General features: G+C 48.0%; 1 protein-coding gene and 1 non-coding gene across 2 annotated transcripts in view; both read left to right on the top strand.

The window, feature by feature from the left end:
- Positions 1–19,528, top strand: part of SCD5 (stearoyl-CoA desaturase 5) — a 170,095-nt gene that overhangs the window by 5,981 nt on the left and 144,586 nt on the right. The window lies entirely within an intron of this gene.
- TRNAA-UGC (transfer RNA alanine (anticodon UGC)) lies at positions 14,203–14,275 on the top strand. The gene has a single exon. It is a non-coding gene; the product is annotated as a tRNA-Ala (tRNA).

A 19,528-nucleotide genomic window follows, 5' to 3' on the forward strand; every position in this document is an offset into this window, starting at 1 on the left:
CATGTCTGACTCTTTGTGACCACATGGACTATTGCCCACCAGGCTCCTCCGTCCATGAAATTCTCCAGGCAAGAATAATGGTGTGGGTAGCCATTCCCTTCTCCTGGGGATCTTCCCAACTCAGGGGTTGAACCTGGGGCTCCTGCATTGCAGGCAGATTATTTACCGCCTGAGCCACCAGAAATTTTTTATAAAAAGCACCATTATCTTTGGCTAGCATATTTCTTGTTGAGCAACTATTTTGATGTCCTGTCTTCTCTGGTATGCAGTCTCCCCATCCCTCTGCTGTGACGTGTCCCGTTTCTGTGGAAGTGGCACCAGCGAGGGGTTGAGAGTATGGGCGTTGGACTCTGAGGGTCTGGGTTCAAAACCTAGCCCCCCAGGTACAGTCTTGGGCAGATCAATCGCCCTCTCTAGCTTAGGCATCCCTAGTTGCCCAGTGAGAGTGACAGCTCAGCCAGCATCAGTTCATAGCTGGAGTGGAATGAAACAAGACAGTGAAGAACTTGACCCTTGCTACTTCCCTTCACTCCTTCCCTTCCTGCAGCTCCTCCTTGGCGGCTAGGACTTGTTCCAGCCGCCACACCACCACTCGCCCACCCCCGGTTGTCAGAAAGCCCTGGTCATGGATAAAGCATGGTTTCTGACTTCATTTCCCCTGGCAATGGGTTGGTGGCTACTGAAGCAGGGATCTGCTCTCCCTTGTAAATGCCCATGGCTTGCTCACACTCTGAGTGAGAGCCTCACAGTTCCACATGCAATCATGTACTCATTTACCCATGAATTCATTCATTTTTCCCCATTTCAACTATTGTCAAAACATCAGAATCACTTGGATGTCCTTTACAGTATTCAGAAGCCTGGGCCCCTACCTGAACTTACTGAATTGGAATCTCTAGGAGGGAGGCCCTGACTATTTTATTATTATTATTTTAAGGCATTCGGGTGTTTCTGAGGCACAGCTGGTGCATTTGATTCCCTGCTCCATATTCAGTTACGCTTACTCTCACCCATGACTTGCACCCGCCTCATCCCTCTCTGACTTCATGGCTCTTCAGGCCGGTTGGGGAGACAGAGAGGTGAGAACCGCCAGGGCAGCCTCAGCTGCAGGTCACCAGCCTGGAGGAGTCAGGGGGGTGCCCTAGACGAGGGGGCTTCACAGGGGGCTCAGTGGTAAAGAACCTACCTGCCAATGCAGGAGATGCAGGTTCGATCCCTGGAGAAAGAACTGGCAACCCACTCCGGTATACTTGCCTGGGCAATCCCATGGACAGAGGAGGCTGGCGGGCTCCAGTCCATGGAGTTGCAAAAGAGTTGGACATGACTTAGCGACTAAACAACACCCAAGAGGAGGAGGTGGCTGAACTGAGCCTGGCTGGAGACCCCGGCTGGGGGATTCTGGTGAGATGGCATTGTAACCACAGGACAGAGGTCCCCAGGGGAGAGAGAAGAGCCAGGGCAGGGCCAGTCCAGGACCTGAAGACTCAGCGAGGTTGAAAGTGATCGGGGCCCAGATCCAGGGCGGGCAGTCAGTAGGACCAGCGGGACTGGGAGGAGGTCGGGCTTGCGGAGCGGCTGCCCTTCATCCTCTAATTGTCCCTCACCTCTGCTCGCCCATCACACACACCGGTGGTTCTGAGCACGTAGTTTCTAGACCAGACGTATGCTGGTGGGATGAGTGAGCCTGAAGGTTTTCAGGAAAGACCCTGGGGCAGACACCTTAGAGCGAGTGTGCAGTGGGGCTGGGTGCCTCCCCCTCAGGCTGGCCAGAGTTCAGGGAGAGCTAGGAATAATGTCTCAGCTGGCCCTTTGATCTCACTGACTCGGGGGCATTGTCCCAGGACTAGATTACTAATGTGCCCCCAAGGGTATAATGGCGCTGGCTTACCAGACCCAGGGCGCTCTTCTCCTCTTGTGCTTGTCTGCGCTCTTTCCTCTTTTTCTCAAAGGTGTGTGTGGGGTTCATCTGACTCCCCTTCCTCCCTGGAACCTGAGTTTAAACAGCTAATTCTCACCATCCTCCTTCCTACGTCCTGCTCCCCTTTTCTGCAGCCTACTGTTAAAGGCTGATGCTTACATGCTGAGTCCTTTCGGTCATATTCTTTGCATCCCTAAGGACTGTAGCCCACCAGGCTCCTCTGTCCATGGGATTCTCCAGGCGAGAGTCCTGGAGTGAGTTGCCGTGCTTTCCTCCAGGGGATCTTCCCAACCCAGGGATCCAACCCGCGTCTCTTTTGTCGCCTGCGTTGGCAGGCAGGTTCTTTACCACTAGTACCAGCTGGGAAGCCGGTTAGAGGCTGAAGGGTTCTGCAAGTCCCAGCAGGCTGTAGACCACCAGCCAGTATCACAACATCAGCTGGGAGCTTGTTAGAAAGAAAGACTGGCAGACCCCGTCCCCGACCTATTGAGTCAATACCTGCCTTTTGATAAGGCCTCCGGTTGACCTATCTGGGTTGAACTTAGAGAAAACACTCCCTCAAGTTGGGTCACAGGCTGATGGCTCAGAGAAACTGGACACAAGTGGGATTTGTCCACCCTTTCGTCGTCCTTCGAATGGCCTCTTCCCCTTGGCGTCCCCTCCTCCCCTCCTGCCTCCTTGTAGCTTATTTTAGAACATGTCGGGATCCTGCCTCTCTTGCCAGCAAAAGGCTGTTGCTAAAATCTTTCAGCCGGCAGCCGTGATGTTTAATTCATGGGCTAGAAAATTATTTTTATTTTCATGAGTAGAGCTGGGGAAGAATAACAGGGAGGCTCAGTGCATGGCTCTTGGGAACTCAGCTTGTCTCTTTAACAGATGAACTGGTAAAGGTGAGGAGGCCTGGGGAGAGGGCCGCCTTCCACAAAGAATGCTTTTGGCTGCAAGTAGCACAAAACTCAGTATGCTGTAAAAGACAAGGAGAATTTCTACTGTCACAGAAGTAATCCTAAGGTAGGGCCCTTGTGGAATGACTCAGAAATGACATCAAAGAGCAGATTTCACTTCTGCCATGGTGGTCCTGTGGAATTTCGTTTTCCACGTGGTTGCAAAATGGCTGCCAGATTTCCAGCAGTTACAACGATGTCCTACGGAAAAAGAGAGAGACTCCCCCTTCCTGAAGTTTCACCAGAGAAATTCTCTCCTGGTTGTCTCACAGCTGTTGTCTCCTCAGGATCATCACCAGGACTGGGTCCCAAGTCCCTTGTTAAGCCATCATTGGCAAGGGATTCAAGCTAATCAGGGTTGGCCTCTGAGCCACGTGCCACATGAGGTGGGGTTTAAGAACCAACCGAAACCCAGGCTCTGGGGGAAGGGAGAGAAGGGCCTGGCTGCTGGGACAGCCAACACCTCTGCTCCAGGGCCTGCCTTCCCTCCCTCTCCTGACCTTCGCTCACTGGTGTCACCTCCATTCCATGGGAAGGCCCTGGATTCATGTTTTACGTGCCCTTCCCTTCTACTGCCTACCGGTTTGGCTTGTCCCCACTCCTGCTGTCATCACAGTGAGTTGTCAATGTCTGCCTTTTCCATGAGGCTCTGAGCTCTTTCCTGGCATATCTGCCTCCCCAGGACCCAACACATGGCCTCTGCTTCATATACGTGGTGCTGGAAGGGTGGATGAAGGAAGAGTTGAATGAATGAGTTTGATGTCTGTGTGGCCATTTTTAAAAAATTGGAATACAATTGCCTTACAATGTTGTTGTTAATTTCGGCTGTACAACGAAGTGAATCAGCTACATGTATACATATATCCCCTCCCCCTTGGATCTCCTTCCCACCCCCACCTCCCCTATCCCACCCCTCTACATCAGCGCAGAGTTCAGAGCTGAACTCCTTGTGCCATTCCGCAGGTTCCCACTAGCTGTCTGTTGTACAGATAGCAGTGTGTATATGTCAGTCCAATCTCCGGATTCATCCCACCCTCTCCTTCCCCCGGGCGTCCCTTGTGGCTCAGCTGGTAAAGAATCCGCCTGCAATGTGGGAGACCTGGATTCAATCCCTGGGTTGGGAAGATCCCGTGGAGAAGGGAAAGGCTACCCACTCCAGTATTCTGGCCTGGAGAATTCCATGGACTGCATAGTCCATGGGGCTGCAAAGAGTTGGACACGACTGAGTGACTTTCACTTTCTCCTTCCCCTACCATGTCCACGTGTCCATTTTCTACGTCTATTCCTGCCCCGAAAATAGGTTCATCTGTACCATTTTTCTAGATTTGTGTGGCCTTTCTAAGGAAAGTTTTCATTTTGTCCCAACTTTAGAAGTGTTGTTTTTTTTTTTTTTTTCCTCCTGTAAGATAACTTTCCATGTGATTTCAGAGGATGGACTGGGGAGAGAGAAGTCATTCTCAGGGCCCCCAGGATTCTGCATGTCCACCCAGGAGTCACCCAGACTTCAGAAGGAGCTTGCAGAATTATCTGTCCCTCTTCTGGGTTTTTTATGGGGTAAAACGGGGCTGGAGAAGGTTGCTCTGGGCACAGGAATTTGTTAAATGCCTTGTGGGAAAATGAGATTAAGAAGAAAAAGATGGACAGTGAGTGACTTAGAATGTATTCTTCCCCAGAGTTTTCCATGGTGACACACTTTCCCCAGATCAATGAGTGGTTTTCTTGGCTGATCCTTGTCTTCATCTTTCAGGTGCAGTGATGTAAGATGTCAGTGATGGCATCACGGCCAGATTTCTGTTCCGTGTCACCTGACCCAGAAAGTACTTTTTATCTGCACAAACAAGCTAGAAATGAAGCATCAATTACTTTGGAGGAAAGGGCTAACTCTGTGATCAGGGAAACAAAACAGTAGCTTTTGTCTAGAGAGTATGGCAAAGTGCATTTTAAAGATGAGACATGGGGGAAATGTGTCAAACAGGTGGTAGTGAAACTGCTGTGTAAACCTTTGAGTCAAAGGCTGCATGCAGGGTGCTGAGTTAAGGTCAGCGCTTAATCGTCTCTAGGTGGTTGCTGGATGGCTTGTTAGGAGCAGGTCATTACTTTCCATACACATAGGTGACATTGATGTGGTCATTAAGGTCTTTGGGGATTGTAGAAGTTTCCTGAGGTTGCCTTTGAAATGGGAAAAAAAAAACCAAATACCAGTAGACTCAGAAATGAAGAGGTATAAGAATAGTGTTTAGAACTCAGGTTTAAAATAGTTTTATTTCTGTATCTCTGTCTGTTGTATGAATACCGTCATGTACTCACAATTTGACTGTCATGGTGTGACTTTTTTAATTTTTAAAAAGAATGTTTGTTTGGCTGTGCCAGGTCTTGGTTGTGGCATGTGGGATCTAGTTCCCTGATCAGAGATCAAACCCAGGCCCCCTGCCTTGGGAGCTTGGAGTCTTAACCACTTGACCACTGGGGAAGCCCCTGCCTGTATTGGTTTTAGCCTGGTTCCCTAAAGAGGCAATGATTGTAAATGCAATCTGTGATCTAAATGAGCAAGGCCATCTCACAAAGCATCCTTCACCTTATCATCATAAAACATTTATCAAGCAAGCAATTAATTCCCTATAGTCTTGAGTCAGGCTCTATGTTAAAAAAAGAGAGAGCTAGTCTCTCAGTCAGTTTAGTTGCTCAGTCGTGTCCGACTCTGCGACCCCATGGACTGCAGCACACCAGGCCTCCCTGTCCATCACCCAACTCCCGGAGCCTACTCAAACTCATGTCCATCGAGTCAGTGATGCCATCCAACCATCTCATCCTCTGTCATCCCCTTCTCCTCCTGCCCTCAATCTTTCCCAGCATCAGGGTCTTTTCCAATGAGTCAGCTCTTCACATCAGGTGGCCAGAGTATTGGAGTTTCAGTTTCAGCATCAGTCCTTCCAATGAATATTCAGGACTGATCTCCTTTAAGATGGACTGGTTGGATCTCCTTGCAGTCTAAGGGACTCTCAAGAGTCTTCTCCAACACCACAGTTCAAAAGCATCAATTCTTCTGCCCTCAGCTTTTTTTATAGTCCAACTCTCACATTCATGCATGACTACTGGAAAAACCATAGCTTTGACTAGACGGACCTTTGTTGGTAAAATAATGTCTCTGCTTTTTAATATGCTGTCTAGGTTGGTCATAGCTTTTCTTCCAAGGAGCAAGTGTCTTTTAATTTCATGGTTGCAGTCACCATCTGCAGTGATTTTGGAGCCCCCCAAAAATAAAGTCTCTCACTGTTTCCATTGTTTCCCCATCTATTTGCCATGAAGTGATGGGACTGGATGCCATGATCTTAGTTTTCTGAATGTTGAGTTTTAAGCCAACTTTTCAGTCTCCTCTTTCATTTTCATCAAGAGGCTCTTTAGTTCTTCTTCACTTTCTGCCTTAAGGGTGGTATCATCTGCGTATCTGAGGTTATTGATATTTCTCCTGGAAATCTGGATTCTAGCTGCTGCTTCATCCAGCCTGGCATTTTGCATGATGTACTCTGCACATAAGTTAAATAAGCAGGGTGACAATATACAGTCTTGATGTATTCCTTTCCCGATTTGGAACCAGTCTGTTCTATGTCCAGTTGGTCTCTATAAAAGTTCCTCCTTTTATAACTCAGAGGAACAGTTGTTTTTTTCCCCAAGTAGTATATACAATTTAATGTAAAAGTTCCATGCATGAAATTAGAAATGAATCCCTAAAATGTAACTGTTCCCTGGAGTAGTTGGTCAATTTACTCTTCTAATAAATATGTTCACAAGAAGCTTTTACAGATGGTTACGATGAAGATCATCCATATTCCCAACCTATGAGTCACTGGAGTGTCCCCAAAAGCAAGTGGTTTTGCCCTAGAATCTCTATAAGCAAAGGAAGATATTTATTAGCAAGTGTGACTAATACCCACATCTCTCCCCCTCCCACACCCGCCCCCAAACCCATTGTGTTTGGCTCCCTGGCTCTTGACAAGTGGACAAGTTATTAGCATCTCTGAGCTCTACTGGAATTACTCTAGACTCTCTTGACTCTAATGTGGAGCTCTGGGGAGATTTGTCACTACCCTCTGAGTATAGACTGGATATGAACCTAAACTTAGCAGAGCTCCCATGAGGGTTGGGATAAACCACAGTTATTGGTGCTAATATTCCTTGATGCACAGAGCTGATATTCAGTCAGCATGTGCCCAGTGGTTAAAATCATTGAATAGCATGGTACTTCCCTGGTACTCCTTCAATTCCCAGCAATCTAAGAACTGCAGCTGCAAAGCTTAAATCTGGAACTAAATTTGTTCTGATTGATTTTGATTGGGTGGTGCCCTTGTGGGTTGTTAATTTTTTTTTAATTGAGGTACAGTTTTTATGCTATATTGTGTTAGTTTTAAGTGTATAGCCAAGTTGTTTGGAGATACATACATACATATTTATATATCCTTTGTTCTGTTCTTTTCTATTACAAGTTATTATGATATTGAATATAGTTCCCTATGCTGTATTCAAATATTTTTATGTCATCTCTGCATGTGCATTTTCTTGTTATCATATGATCTGAATAATCATTACTTTATATCCTTGTCTAATTGAATGAGAACTCTAAAAAAAAAGATCAGTTGATCATTCTGGCTGAAATTTATATTCTAAACTATGTAAGGAAAGGTACTAGGGCCCAATTAAAATTCTGGGGTTGAAAGTAACTCACCCGTCCTGATAAAAATTTCTTTTGTGATAGAAGCAATGTATATCTAAAAGGTGATTTTTATTTTCTAATTTATAATTACCTTTATGTAAGTTTTCCCCCAGAGAGATTTGATACTAATTTTATTATCAGGAAAAAATGACATCATAAAAATAAGGTTGTAAAGGTGTATCTCTAGGTGTCGGGAGTGGGAAGCGCAGAATTGGAGGACCTTGCCGCTCATCCAGGTGGTACTCCTAGCTCGCAGGTCATTGCTCGTGATGTTGTAGATGATATCTGGGCACCCAGGAGCCCGGGATTCCTGCCACTGAAACCATACCTGAGACTTGGTGCAGGAAACTGTCTCACTGATGCAAAATTCCAAACATACACTAAAGTAAACAGAACAGAGTCTGTATTCTCCCACACCCCCTCCTCATCTGGGGATTTGTTTTCCCTTGTAGCTTTTTACTTCGATATATAATTTCAGACACACAGAACCAGTGTTAAGTTCCCTGTTAGTACAGAACTCCCATATACTCTAGGCAGACGGAACTATTTGCATCTTATCCCATTGGCTTTATCATATTCTCTATACATATGTGTACACATATGTGTGTGTGCTGGTTTTTTCTGAGCCATTTGAGAATAAATCAGAGCTATCTGTCCCTTTATCTCAAAATACTTTGGTCAGTATTTCCTAACAGCAAGAATACAACCAAAGGGAATTTCCTGGTGGTTCAATGGTTAGGGTTCCAGGTTTTCACTGCCCGAGTCGAGGGTGGGGATCTGAGATCCCACAAGCAGGGAGGCTAAAAATTAATAAGTAAAAATAAAATGTTTTAAAAAAGAACACAACCACTGTAAAGTGTTCAAAACCAAGAATTTAACTTTGGTATTATCTAATCCAGGCTTCCCTGATGGCTCAGCGGGTAGAGAATCAATCTGCCTACAATGCAAAAGACACAAGAGATGCAGGTTTGACCCAGGGTGGGGAAGATCCCCTGGAGGAAAGCATAGCAAGCCACTTCAGTATTTTTGCCTGGAGAATCCCACAGACAGAGGAGCCTGCTGGGCTACAGTTCATAGGGTTGCAAAGAGTCGGACACGACTGAATTGACTTAACGTGCACACAGGCACTGTGTATTAGTTGGGGTGATTCTGGCTACACTGTCCACATAAAACACCTCGGGGGACAAGTGCCCCCAGCTCTTTGTGTGAAAACAGCTTTGAGGGGCAGTTTTCAGAAGCAGGAAGGAGGAGAACCCGAGAGGCCGGCACAGGTAATGAGCGAGACAGTGGTCCCCTGCTCGGAAGAGTGCTCTGAAACCGTCTCTTAGGACAGCGGTGAGGACCAAGTTAGGTGCGGCGGCCAACTCAGTGCCTCCCCTCCCCCGGCCTGCCCTCCACAGCCCCAGAAGAGTCGCCTTGGCATCATTCTTACCGTTCCCAGGACCAGACATGCGCTTTGGTCCTGGAAATCTGCTCTACAGATGTGATTTCATTCAGTAAATGTGTCCTTTCTAAATATGGAGGTCGATGGAGCCCTGCTCTCTGGGCCCTTTCATCTCTGAGGGTGGGTGACTTTCCAGACATCTTCATTTGCGGAGGAGCAGATACTGCTTGGATCAAGCGAACGGGGATGCAGTGCAGCTCTACCTGGGACAAGACACACTTTAGGGACATCCTGGACCCAGGCTCCTTGGCCACCTGAGATATGAGGGCCCTTGGAAGTGTCTCTGACCCACCAACGGATGGCAGCCATTGGGAAGGCACTCTAAATCAGGGGTCCCTAAGCCCCGTGTTAGGAACCCAGCCACACAGCCAGAAGTGAGTGGCGGACAAGCAAGAGAAGCTTCACCTGTATCTACAGCCGCTCCCCATCACTCACATTGCAGCCTGAGCTCCGCCTCCTGTCAGATCAGGGGTGGCGTTAGATTCTAATAGAAGCTCCAACGCTCCTGTGAACTTCCCACCCGAGGGACCTAGGTTGGGTGCTCCTTCTGAGGATCCAATGCTTGATGATCCTGCTTTATGATGAGTTGCAAAATTATTTCATTATATGTGTGTGTGTGTGTGAGTTGCTCATTCGTGTCTGACTGTTTGTGACCCCATGGACTGTAACCCACTAGGCTCTTCTGTCCATGGGATTTCCCAGGCAAGAATTCTGGATACTGGAGGGGGTTGCCATTTCCTCCTCCAGGGGCTCTTCCAGACCCAGGGATGGAATTCAGATCTCTTACATTGCAGGCAGATTCTGTACCGTCTGAGCCACCAGGGAAACCTACCACAAGGTAATAATAATGAAATAAATAAATAAATTCCCTGGCAGTCCAGTGGTTAGAACTCTGAGCTCCCAATGCAGGGGTTTGATCCTTGGTCGGGGAACTAAGATCCCACAAGCCACACAGCATGGCCAGATGAACAGACAATAAATGTAATGTGCTTGAATCATTCAGAACCCCCTCCCCCGACCCCGTGTCCATGGAAAAATTGTCTTCCGTGAAACCAGTCCCTGGTGCCAAAAAGGTGGGGAACCACTGCTCTAGATGTTCACTGTGCATCCAGTGGAGGCAGCGAGTTAATCCTAACCTGCATCTTATCAGCGTGGCCATGTGATACAGGTGACCACCCTCACCTAGGACAGTAATCCTCGTGGCTGCTTCAGTCCCCCTGCCGAGGAGCCTTCCCCTCGGTTCTCCTGGCAAATTGCTGCTTTCTCCACGTCGTTTTCCCTTTTAGCACACGTGCATCTCAGGCTGCAGCCGGCATCTGTGTAGACAGCCGCCTGTGTAGACAGCCGCTGGATTTCTCACAGTGATGTGTGTGAAGAGGCGGCCGAGAGCCTTCCAAACCTAGCCAGGCCTGGAGTCTTCCCGGCGAAAGCGAAACGCGAAACCCTGAAAGCAGAGCTCCTGCTGGCCCTGTGCCCAGGCAGCCAGGCGTGTGGGAGCGGCCCCCGGAGCGGCAGACAGACAAGCTGGCCTCACTCGGCTCCCTGCCGAGGCCGCCAGGTGCTTCTTTAGTCTAGAGGTTGGAGGCAAGACTTTGGACTCAGATAAATTTTTGCTGGTTAGCAAACTCCCAAGTCTCTGCCTGGTCAGAGCCATTCCTAGTGGTCATTAATCGGGTTTATAACAAAAAATGCTTTAGGAAATTCCCTTGTGATCCAGTGGTTAGAACTCTGAGCTCCCAACGCAGGGGTTTGATCCTTGGTCAGGGAACTAAGATCCCAGAAGCCACACAGCATGGCCAGATAAACACGCAAAACGATAAATACATGAATAAAAATGTGTTCCTCTGAGGTTTTTTTTTTTTTTAAAGCTTAAAGTATTTTAAAGTGTAAAAGAGTTTCCCCTGCACCATGGTGATGTTGCTGAATAAGCAGATTGGTTTTTGATGTGTGCTCGGGTTCTAGGAGCAAGTGAGGGAGTGCTTTTGGGATGCGCTTTTCCAACTTCTTGGAGACAGGGAGGTGGAGAGATTTAGATGTATAATTAAATTCTGTTTCACACACATTTATGAACATGTACCTGAGATTCCCAGGTGGCACTAGCGATAAAGAGTTCATGTGCCAACGCAGGAGATGTAAGAGACGTGGGTTCGATCCCTGGCTGGGAAAGATCCCCTGGAGGAGGGCATGGCAACCCGCTCCTGTATTCTTGCCTGGAGAATCCCATGGACAGAGGATTGGCAGGCTACTGTCCACAGGGTTGCAAAGAGTTGGACACAACTGAAGTGACTTAGCAGGAGCGCCAGCCTAGTGTGGGCCAGCTGCTGGGGGTACACGGATAAGCTAGCTGTCATTTCCACCCACAAGATGCTTGAAATCTAGAAGGGGAAACAGACTGAGAATTGTAATTCAGTGTGATAAACTCTAGGACAGAATGGGCCTGAGGTATGCAGATGGCCAGAGGAGGTGGGCATGGGAGCTCTTTTAATCCACACAATAGTGGTCCTCCAGGGCGTTCGTATCTTCAGGGCATTTCTGAACAATAGCAAAATTTGCAAACAAAATTATTTCACCACTAAATAATAGTGGGAAAGTGTAACCCAATGAAGCCATTTGGTGGTAAAGCCTGACCTAAACTATTTATTCTTTTCAGCCTGAATAGTCATACTGATGTGCTTAGGACTTCCCAGGTGGTGCCGTGATAAAGAATCTGCCTGCCAAGTAGGAGACTCGGGTTTGATCCCTGGGTTGGGAAGATCCCCTGGAGGAGGAAATGGCAACCCACTCCAGTATTCGTGCCTGGAAAATTCCATGGCAGGCTACACAGTCCATGGGGCCTCAAAGAGTCAGACATGACTGAGCACGCACACTCGCCATTGATATGTCTGATGACGGACCCACTACGGGTATTACTGTAATGGCTAGGCACTCTATTACCTTTCTCAGGTCTGAACAATTCTGAATCTTGAAGCACATCTAACCCTCGGGTTTTGAGGAGGGCCTGGGGACTTGTCCTGGCATCCTCTGCATTTTGCATCTGAGAAGGCAGAATGCAGGGCAGACTCATCTGCCCGAGATCTGGAGCTGCAAGGAGCAGTCAGGGCTGGCGGGAATATCCTTCTATTCCCAGGCCCTGCTGGGCACCCCCAGGTGGCACTGCCTTGAGAGACTCCGACTTGCACTGCAGTGGTTTGGGCACCAGACTCCTGGGCGACTCTGGAGTGGTGATGGGTTGAGGTGGCATTGCCCACGGATGTCCCCAGGCGGCTGTGATGGGCACGTGCATGTCAGCTTCCCCCCTTGGCCTGGGCTCAGCCACCTCGCCCTGGGGGTAGTCAGGTCCTGTCGACAAGGAGTGGGTTTTCTGTGCTGCTCTGCCCACAAGACCTGCTGTTGCCCTGTCCAAAAGCTGCCCACCTCCCCACCCTGGGCCCTCTCACTGCTCCTCTCTGCCATTTGTCTCACATTTTGTTCCCATCGCTGGCTTCCGGTCTGTTACCCCTAAGGTCTGTTCGACCAGCGGGAAAGAGGCACTTGCAAATAACTATGGCGTTTCGTAGGTCAACCCCAAGATCAGCTTTGTGTTCAGACAGGGCGTAGCCAGTGGTGAGAAGTGGGTTTAGGGACCCAGGACAGGCCTGAAACAGCCCTCAGATCACCTTCCCCAGCTCTCCTACCCATGGAAGCAGGGATTCTGGACTGCATGCTTCAGGGGTTTCATGAGCCCCTGAAATAGATTTTGTGTGAGTTGGCATTTTTCTTCTATTGGATTCTCAGCGGAGCCTGTGACTTTAAAAAGGTTAAGTGCTGCTGGACTGGAAAGAGCCTCATTAAACATGCCAGTGTTTCCTAAAAGGATAAACAGTAAATGAGTGTTCATTTATATACTCTCATCCATTATCGCATCCTGTATCTATAGTCAATATGACCACTTTCATGCTTTATTTAGTAGGCAGGGTAATTAAGCTTTGATAGGCTGAAGGGCGGGGGCTTCCCAGGTGGCGCTAGTGGTAAAGAACCTGCCTGCCAATGCAGGAGATGTAAGAGATGTGGGTTCGATCCCTGAATAGGGAAGATCCCCTGGAGGAAGGCATAGCAACCCACTCCAGTATTCTTGCCTGGAGAATTCCATGGACAAAGGAGCCCATACGGTTGCACAGAGTCAGACATGAGTGATGCGGATTAGCACTAGCATGGGCTGAAGGGAAAACCTGACCGATTCTGGATTCCATAGGTCTTTATCAGGTAGATCTTCATAGAGCACACCAAACCCCCTACCAAATGGGCTTCCCTAGTGGCTCAGAGGGTAAAGGATCTGCCTGCCATGAGGGAGACCTAGGTTCAGTCCCTGGATTGGGACAGTCCCTTGGAGAAGGGAATGGCAATCCACTCCAATATTCTTGCCTGGAGAATTCCATGGACAGAGGAGCCTGGCGGGCTACAGTCTATGGGGTCGAAGAGAGTCGGACACGACTGAGCAAGTAACACTTTCCCTTTGTCCACCCCACCTCCACCACCAAATTAGGTATCCGCTCGGATTGTGGCACATGCCAAGAACAAAACGCATGGGGTGTTTTTCATCATTTTATTTCATTCACAATTTTGCCAGGTCTTCTCGTTACGAGGGAAGCAGTGATGGTTCCTCCAGGGGCCTTTCCCTGCCTCTGCTTTGCTGCTATTCAGTCGCTCAGTGATGTCCGACTCGGCGACCCCGTGGGCTGCCGCACACCAGGCTTCTCTTTCCTTCACCATCTCCCAGAGTTTGTGCAAACTCATGTTCATCGAGTCAATGATGCCATCCAACCGTCCTCTGTCGTCCCTTCTCCTCCCGCCCTCAGTCTTTCCCAGCATCAGGATCTTTTCCAATGAGTTGGCTCTGTGCATCAGGTGGTCCAAGTATTGGAGCTTCAGCTTCAGCATCAGTCCTTCCAATGAATATTCAGGATGAAAGTCTCTGCTTATCTCTACTTATTAAAAACACTCTGGCATCATCATCATGAAACTCATAATAATTATTGAACAGGAGCCCTGTATTTTCAGTGTACACTCAGCCCTGTAAATTATGTAACTGGTCCTGATACTGGGAAAGTTTCTGGGTCACCTTCTCCCTTCCTTCCCTGTCCCCAGCCTCAGGGCTTCCTTCAAGGCCAGGACTGCATACAGTCACAACAAAGGGTATATTCTCAGAGCTTCCCCAGTGGTCCAGTGGTTAAGACTCTGCACTTGCAGTGCAGAGGCCACGGGTTCAATTCCTGGTTGGGGAACTATGATTCCACATGTGAGATGGTACGGTAAAGTTAAAAATAAATAAATGTTTAAAAATATCCCTTTTTAGTGATGGCAGAGTATTTAGCCAGACTTGGGGCCCTTCTACGGCCTTGGATTCTCACCCTGATCATGCAGCATGAAGCGTGAAGAGGCCACTGCCCAAGATAACGTTCGAGTGTGTGTCCTTGGCTCCCTCTGATATCACAAGGGATGTTCCAGGACTGTTTCTCAGAGAACTGCCAAGACCATGGGCCTTGGCCCTGAGGACTTACTTTCTTATCATGGAACTTGTCTTGGTTGCACTGGATAAATAGAATAATGATGCCACTCGACAGGCACTTTGCTGTGTTTGCAGGAACCCACATTCTAGGAGCAGGAAGGGAGAGGGCTGTGAGGAGGAGAAACTCGGGATACTCGGAGCCTCCCGTTCCGATAGCGTGACCTTGGACAAGCACCGGAGATTCTCCCCATCCCTGTTCTTCATCTATAAGGTTACTGACTCCAAAGTGACTTCATGAGGCTGGTTGGTTAAGAGGCTCTGAGAGGGGCCAGGACTGTGGCTGGCGTGTGGGGCCGCCAGTTCCCCTACCCATCCAACAGGTCTCTGGCCAGAACAAATGGCCACAGAGTCTGCAGATGAGCGTGGGCACAATCCCTGAGGACCAACCTCATTCAGTGTGGCTGACCTGACTTGCTTGTCCCCCTGCTGCCCTTTACTCACCCTCAGCACACCTACAGCCACACACCCACACCTGTGGAGGTGCTTTCCTCTGCGGGACCGGGAGCCACTGATCTGAGCTTCCCCAGCCCCAGCCTGCCCAGAAGCCTTCCAGCCTGCAGCAGACATCTGAGGAAAACTCGGGATGGACAGGGCAGGGAAACCTCGAGGCAGGAAGAAGACCCTTGTGGTCCAGTGAATGGGGGATGGCCAGAGACTCATCTCCACAGACTCATCCCCACCAGCACTTGGCTGCATCCTTCCCAGCATCTGGCTCATGGGCACAGTTGGTGAGAGGCAGAAGCAATGGCTGGTATGTCATCTCCCCACCCACCCAGCTCTGGCCAAGTCCGGGGGGCTAATCAGCAGTGCAGAGGCAGGCTGTGTGAAGGAGGGTGTGCCTCGAGGATCTGGAATGTGCCAGAGAAGATATCCCTGCTGCAGGGAGTGGACCGTGGAGAGCCTGGGGCATCCAGCCCCGGCTGGGGCAGTTAGCACGCCTCTGAAGCTCTGCTGGTGGTTGAGTGGCCAGTACCTCTCTTCTCCCGACTGATAGCCTCGCTTTTAAGGGTCATCCTGGGAGGACAGGGTGGGTGGAGCAGTGAGCAGGGTCGGAGAGACGCAGAAAGGGAAGACTTCGGATCTGGTTAACAGCTTTCTTCAAGCAACACAGTCCTTTTACCAAATAGGAGGAGCAAAGAGTGGGAGTGGGGTGGGGCTGGAGACCCGAGGCTGCTCTTTTTCTCTCTGAAGAATCTTATTTTACATCTTCATTGTTGTTGTTGTTTTAACACATTTATTTATGTTTAAAATTAATTTTTATTGGCGCATAGGTGCTTTGCAATGTTATGTTAGTTTCTTTGTTGTTTAGTCGCTAAGTCGTATGCAGCTCTTTGCGACCCCATGGACTGCAGCATGCCAGGCTTCTCTGTCCTTCACCATCTCCTTGAGCTTACTCAAATTCATGTCCATTGAGTCGGTGATGCCATCCAGCCTTCTCATTCTTTGCTGCCCACTTCTCCTCCTGCCCTCAATCTTTCCCAGCATCAAGGTCTTTTCTAATGAGTCGACTCTTTGCATCAGGTGGCCAAAGTATTAGAGCTTTAGCTTCAGCATCAGTCCTTTTCATGAATATTCGGGGTTGATTTCCTTTAGGATTGACTGGTTGGATCTCCTTGCTGTCCAAGGGACTCTCAAGAGTCTTCTCCAATGCCTCAGTTAGAAAGCGTCATTTCTTCAGTGCTCAGCCTTCTTTATGGTCCAACTCTCACTTCTCTACGTGACAACTGGAAAAACCATAGGCTTGTCTAAATGGACCTATGTTGGCAAAGTGATGTCTCTGCTTTTTAATGCTCTGTCTAGGTTAGTCATAGATTTTCTTCCAAGGAACAAGTGTCTTTTAATTTCATGGCTGCAATCACCATCCTCAGTGATTCTGGAGCCCAAGAAAATAAAAGTATCTCGCTGTTTCCATTGTTTCTCCATCTATTTGCCATGAAGTGATGGGACCGGATGCCATGATCTTTGTTTTTTGAATGTTGAATTTTAAGCCAGCTTTTTCACTCTCCTCTTTCACCTTCATCAAGAGGCTCTTTAGTTCCTCTTTGCTTTCTGCCATAAGGGTAGTGTCATCTGCATATCTGAGGTTATTGATTTCTCTCCGGCAATCTTGGTTCCAGCTGGTGCTTCATTCAGTGTTGTTGGTTCCTGCCGTACAGCGAAGTGAAGTGGCCACACGTATACATACGTCCCCTCTCTTTTGGATTTCCTTCCCATTTAGGTCACCGCAGAACACTGAGTAGTGTTCCCTTATTTTATATCTTATAAATACTTATTCCTTGTAGACAGCCTAGGAAAATGCAGGCATGCCAAAGTAAAAAAAAATATCTCCCCATCTGAGAGATGCCATTTCCTTCTCCAGGGGATCCTCCCGACCCAGGGATCGAACTCATGTCTCCTGCATTGCAGGCAGATTCTTTATGGTTTGAGCCACCAGGGAAGCCCACATTGCTAACGTTTGGGGCTATATCCTTCTGGACGTTTTTCTCTGTGCATAACGAAGCTTCACTCTCTGCGTTTATCCTACAGTGAGTGCTGTTTTGTTATCAGCCTTCGTCACTTGTTGCCACATCAGACTCATTTCATGCCCATAGAGGTGGATCCTGGAATTTTTTAAATGGCACTGGAGTTTTGCAAAGTTTGGGCGGATTTATCCAACCAGTCCTTCCTAAAGATCAGTCCTTCGTGTTCACTGGAGGGACTGATGCTGAAGCTGAAACTCCAGTGCTTTGGCTACCTGATGCAGAGAGCTGACTCATTTGAAAAGACCCTGATGCTGGGAAAGATTGAAGGCAGGAGGAGAAGGGGACGACAGAGGATGAGATGGTTGGATGGCATCACCGACACAATGAACATGGGTTTGGGTGGACTCTGGGAGTTGGTGATGGACAGGGAGGCCTGGTGTACAGGGAGGCGGTTCATGGGGTTGCAAAGAGTCAGACACGACTGAGCGACTGAACTGAACTGAACTGAACTGAATCCCCTGTTGTTGGAAATTTAGGTGGTCCTTTTCTTGGCTGTTGTTACTCTTATCAACAGCACTCTGTCCTGGTAGCTTCATCTTTATTCATGTCCTTAATTATTTCCTCAGAAGACATTTCGATAAGCTTTCCATAGGATATATTTCATTCTAAACTTATTTTTTTCCAAATTGAAGTACAATTGATTTGTAATATTGTGTTAGTTTCAGATGTACAACAAAGGGATTCACATGTATATGTATGTATATTTTCACATTCTTTTCCATTATAGGTTATTACAAGGTATTGAATATACTGTACTATACAACAAATCCTTGTTGTTTATCTATTTTATATAGAGTAGTTTGTATCTGTTCATCCCTTACTCCTCTAATTTATCCTTCCCCCTCTCCATAGGATACATTTCTGTGTGCATTTTAAAGCTTTAGACGAGTGGTTCTCCAGTAGAGATGACAATTCCCTGGCAAGGGGCATTTGGAAATGCATAAAGACAATGCAGGAGACCTGGGTTGGATTCCTGGGTTGGGAAGATTCCCTGGAGGAGAGCATGCAGCCCACTCCAGTATTCTTTCCTGCAGAATTCAATGGACAGAGGAGCCTGATGGGCTGCACTCTATGGGGTCTCAAAAGAGTCGGACATGACTGAATGACTAACACTTGCACTTTTAGAGACATTTTTGTCTGTCACAGCTAGAGGTGAGGTTGCTGCCAGTATCTAGTGGTAAGGAAGCATGGTGCTACTAAACATCCAGCAATTACAGGACAGCTCTCACATCAAAGAATTATCAAGTTCAAAATGTTAATTAGCACCGACGTTGAGAAACTCTGCTTTGAACACATGAATTCCACCTCTCCCCACCCAGCTTTATCAAGATATCACTGACACATAACGTTGTATGAGTTTAAGGTGTATAATGTATTGATTTCATCTATTGATATCTTGCAAAATGATCATCACCATAGCATTAGCTAACACTTCCATCCCGTCTCATAGTTACCATTTCCCTTTTATGGTGAGAACATTTAACTTCTGCTCACTTGACAACTTTCGAGTGTAGGTAGATACCCAGAGCTTGTTAATAACTGGAATTTTGTACCTTTGACCAACATCTTCCTGTGTACCCCTGGCAACCAGCCCTTTACTCTCTGGACCTCTGAGTTTGACTTTTTTAACCTCCACACATATAAGAGATCATGTGGTATTCATCTTTATCTCACTTCACTTAGGGTGATGCCCTCAGTGTTCATTCAAATTATCCCAAACAGCCGGATTTCCTTCTGTCTCGTGGCTGGATAATATTCCATCACACACACATGGATATTTTTATTTTTGGTAATATTTGTGGTGCTGGAGCTTGCAAGCCTCCAAGGAAAACAAGGTCAAGGTACTCAGTTTAATTGGCGCACAACTCAGACCAACCCAGTCCCATCCAGTCTCCCACTTGCAGAGTGCCCGCACTGTTTTGGAGAAGGGAAATGACTAATGTGAGCCACTTGGAGCCTGTCCTTGCATCTAGGAGAGAAAGAGGGGCAGGATGCCCCAGGAGGAGGTGCAGGAGAAGGGGGCAAAGAGAGAGATGGAATGGGGAAGGGGTGGTGCTGTCTGGACAATGCCATCCTTGTTGCAATGAAAAGAGAATTGCATGTATTCTTTAGGGACCTGAAGGCCAGTTCCGGGCACTGAGGACCCAGGCAGGGAGAACACACGCCACTGCAGGGTGCAGGAGCAGGGAGCGATGAGAAAGCCTCTATTGTCTCCCTGAAGCTGGCATAGGGAGCCAGAAGGCCTGTGTCCTGGGGCGCTGGCCAGGGCCCACCCATTGGGAATGGAAAACAGCACTCCCCTTGCTGTGTGTTATGAGGCTGTGCGATAACCCAAAATGTTATCCTATCCATGAAGTCTCCTTTTCAGGCAAACCCACGGCTCTAATGGAAGCCAGCTACTTCATTTATCCATCTTTGAAATGTGCTCTAGTTGTCCACTAGAGTGA

This window comes from Muntiacus reevesi, chromosome 22, assembly GCF_963930625.1.
Source record: "Muntiacus reevesi chromosome 22, mMunRee1.1, whole genome shotgun sequence".
NCBI classification, from domain to species: Eukaryota; Metazoa; Chordata; class Mammalia; order Artiodactyla; family Cervidae; genus Muntiacus; species Muntiacus reevesi.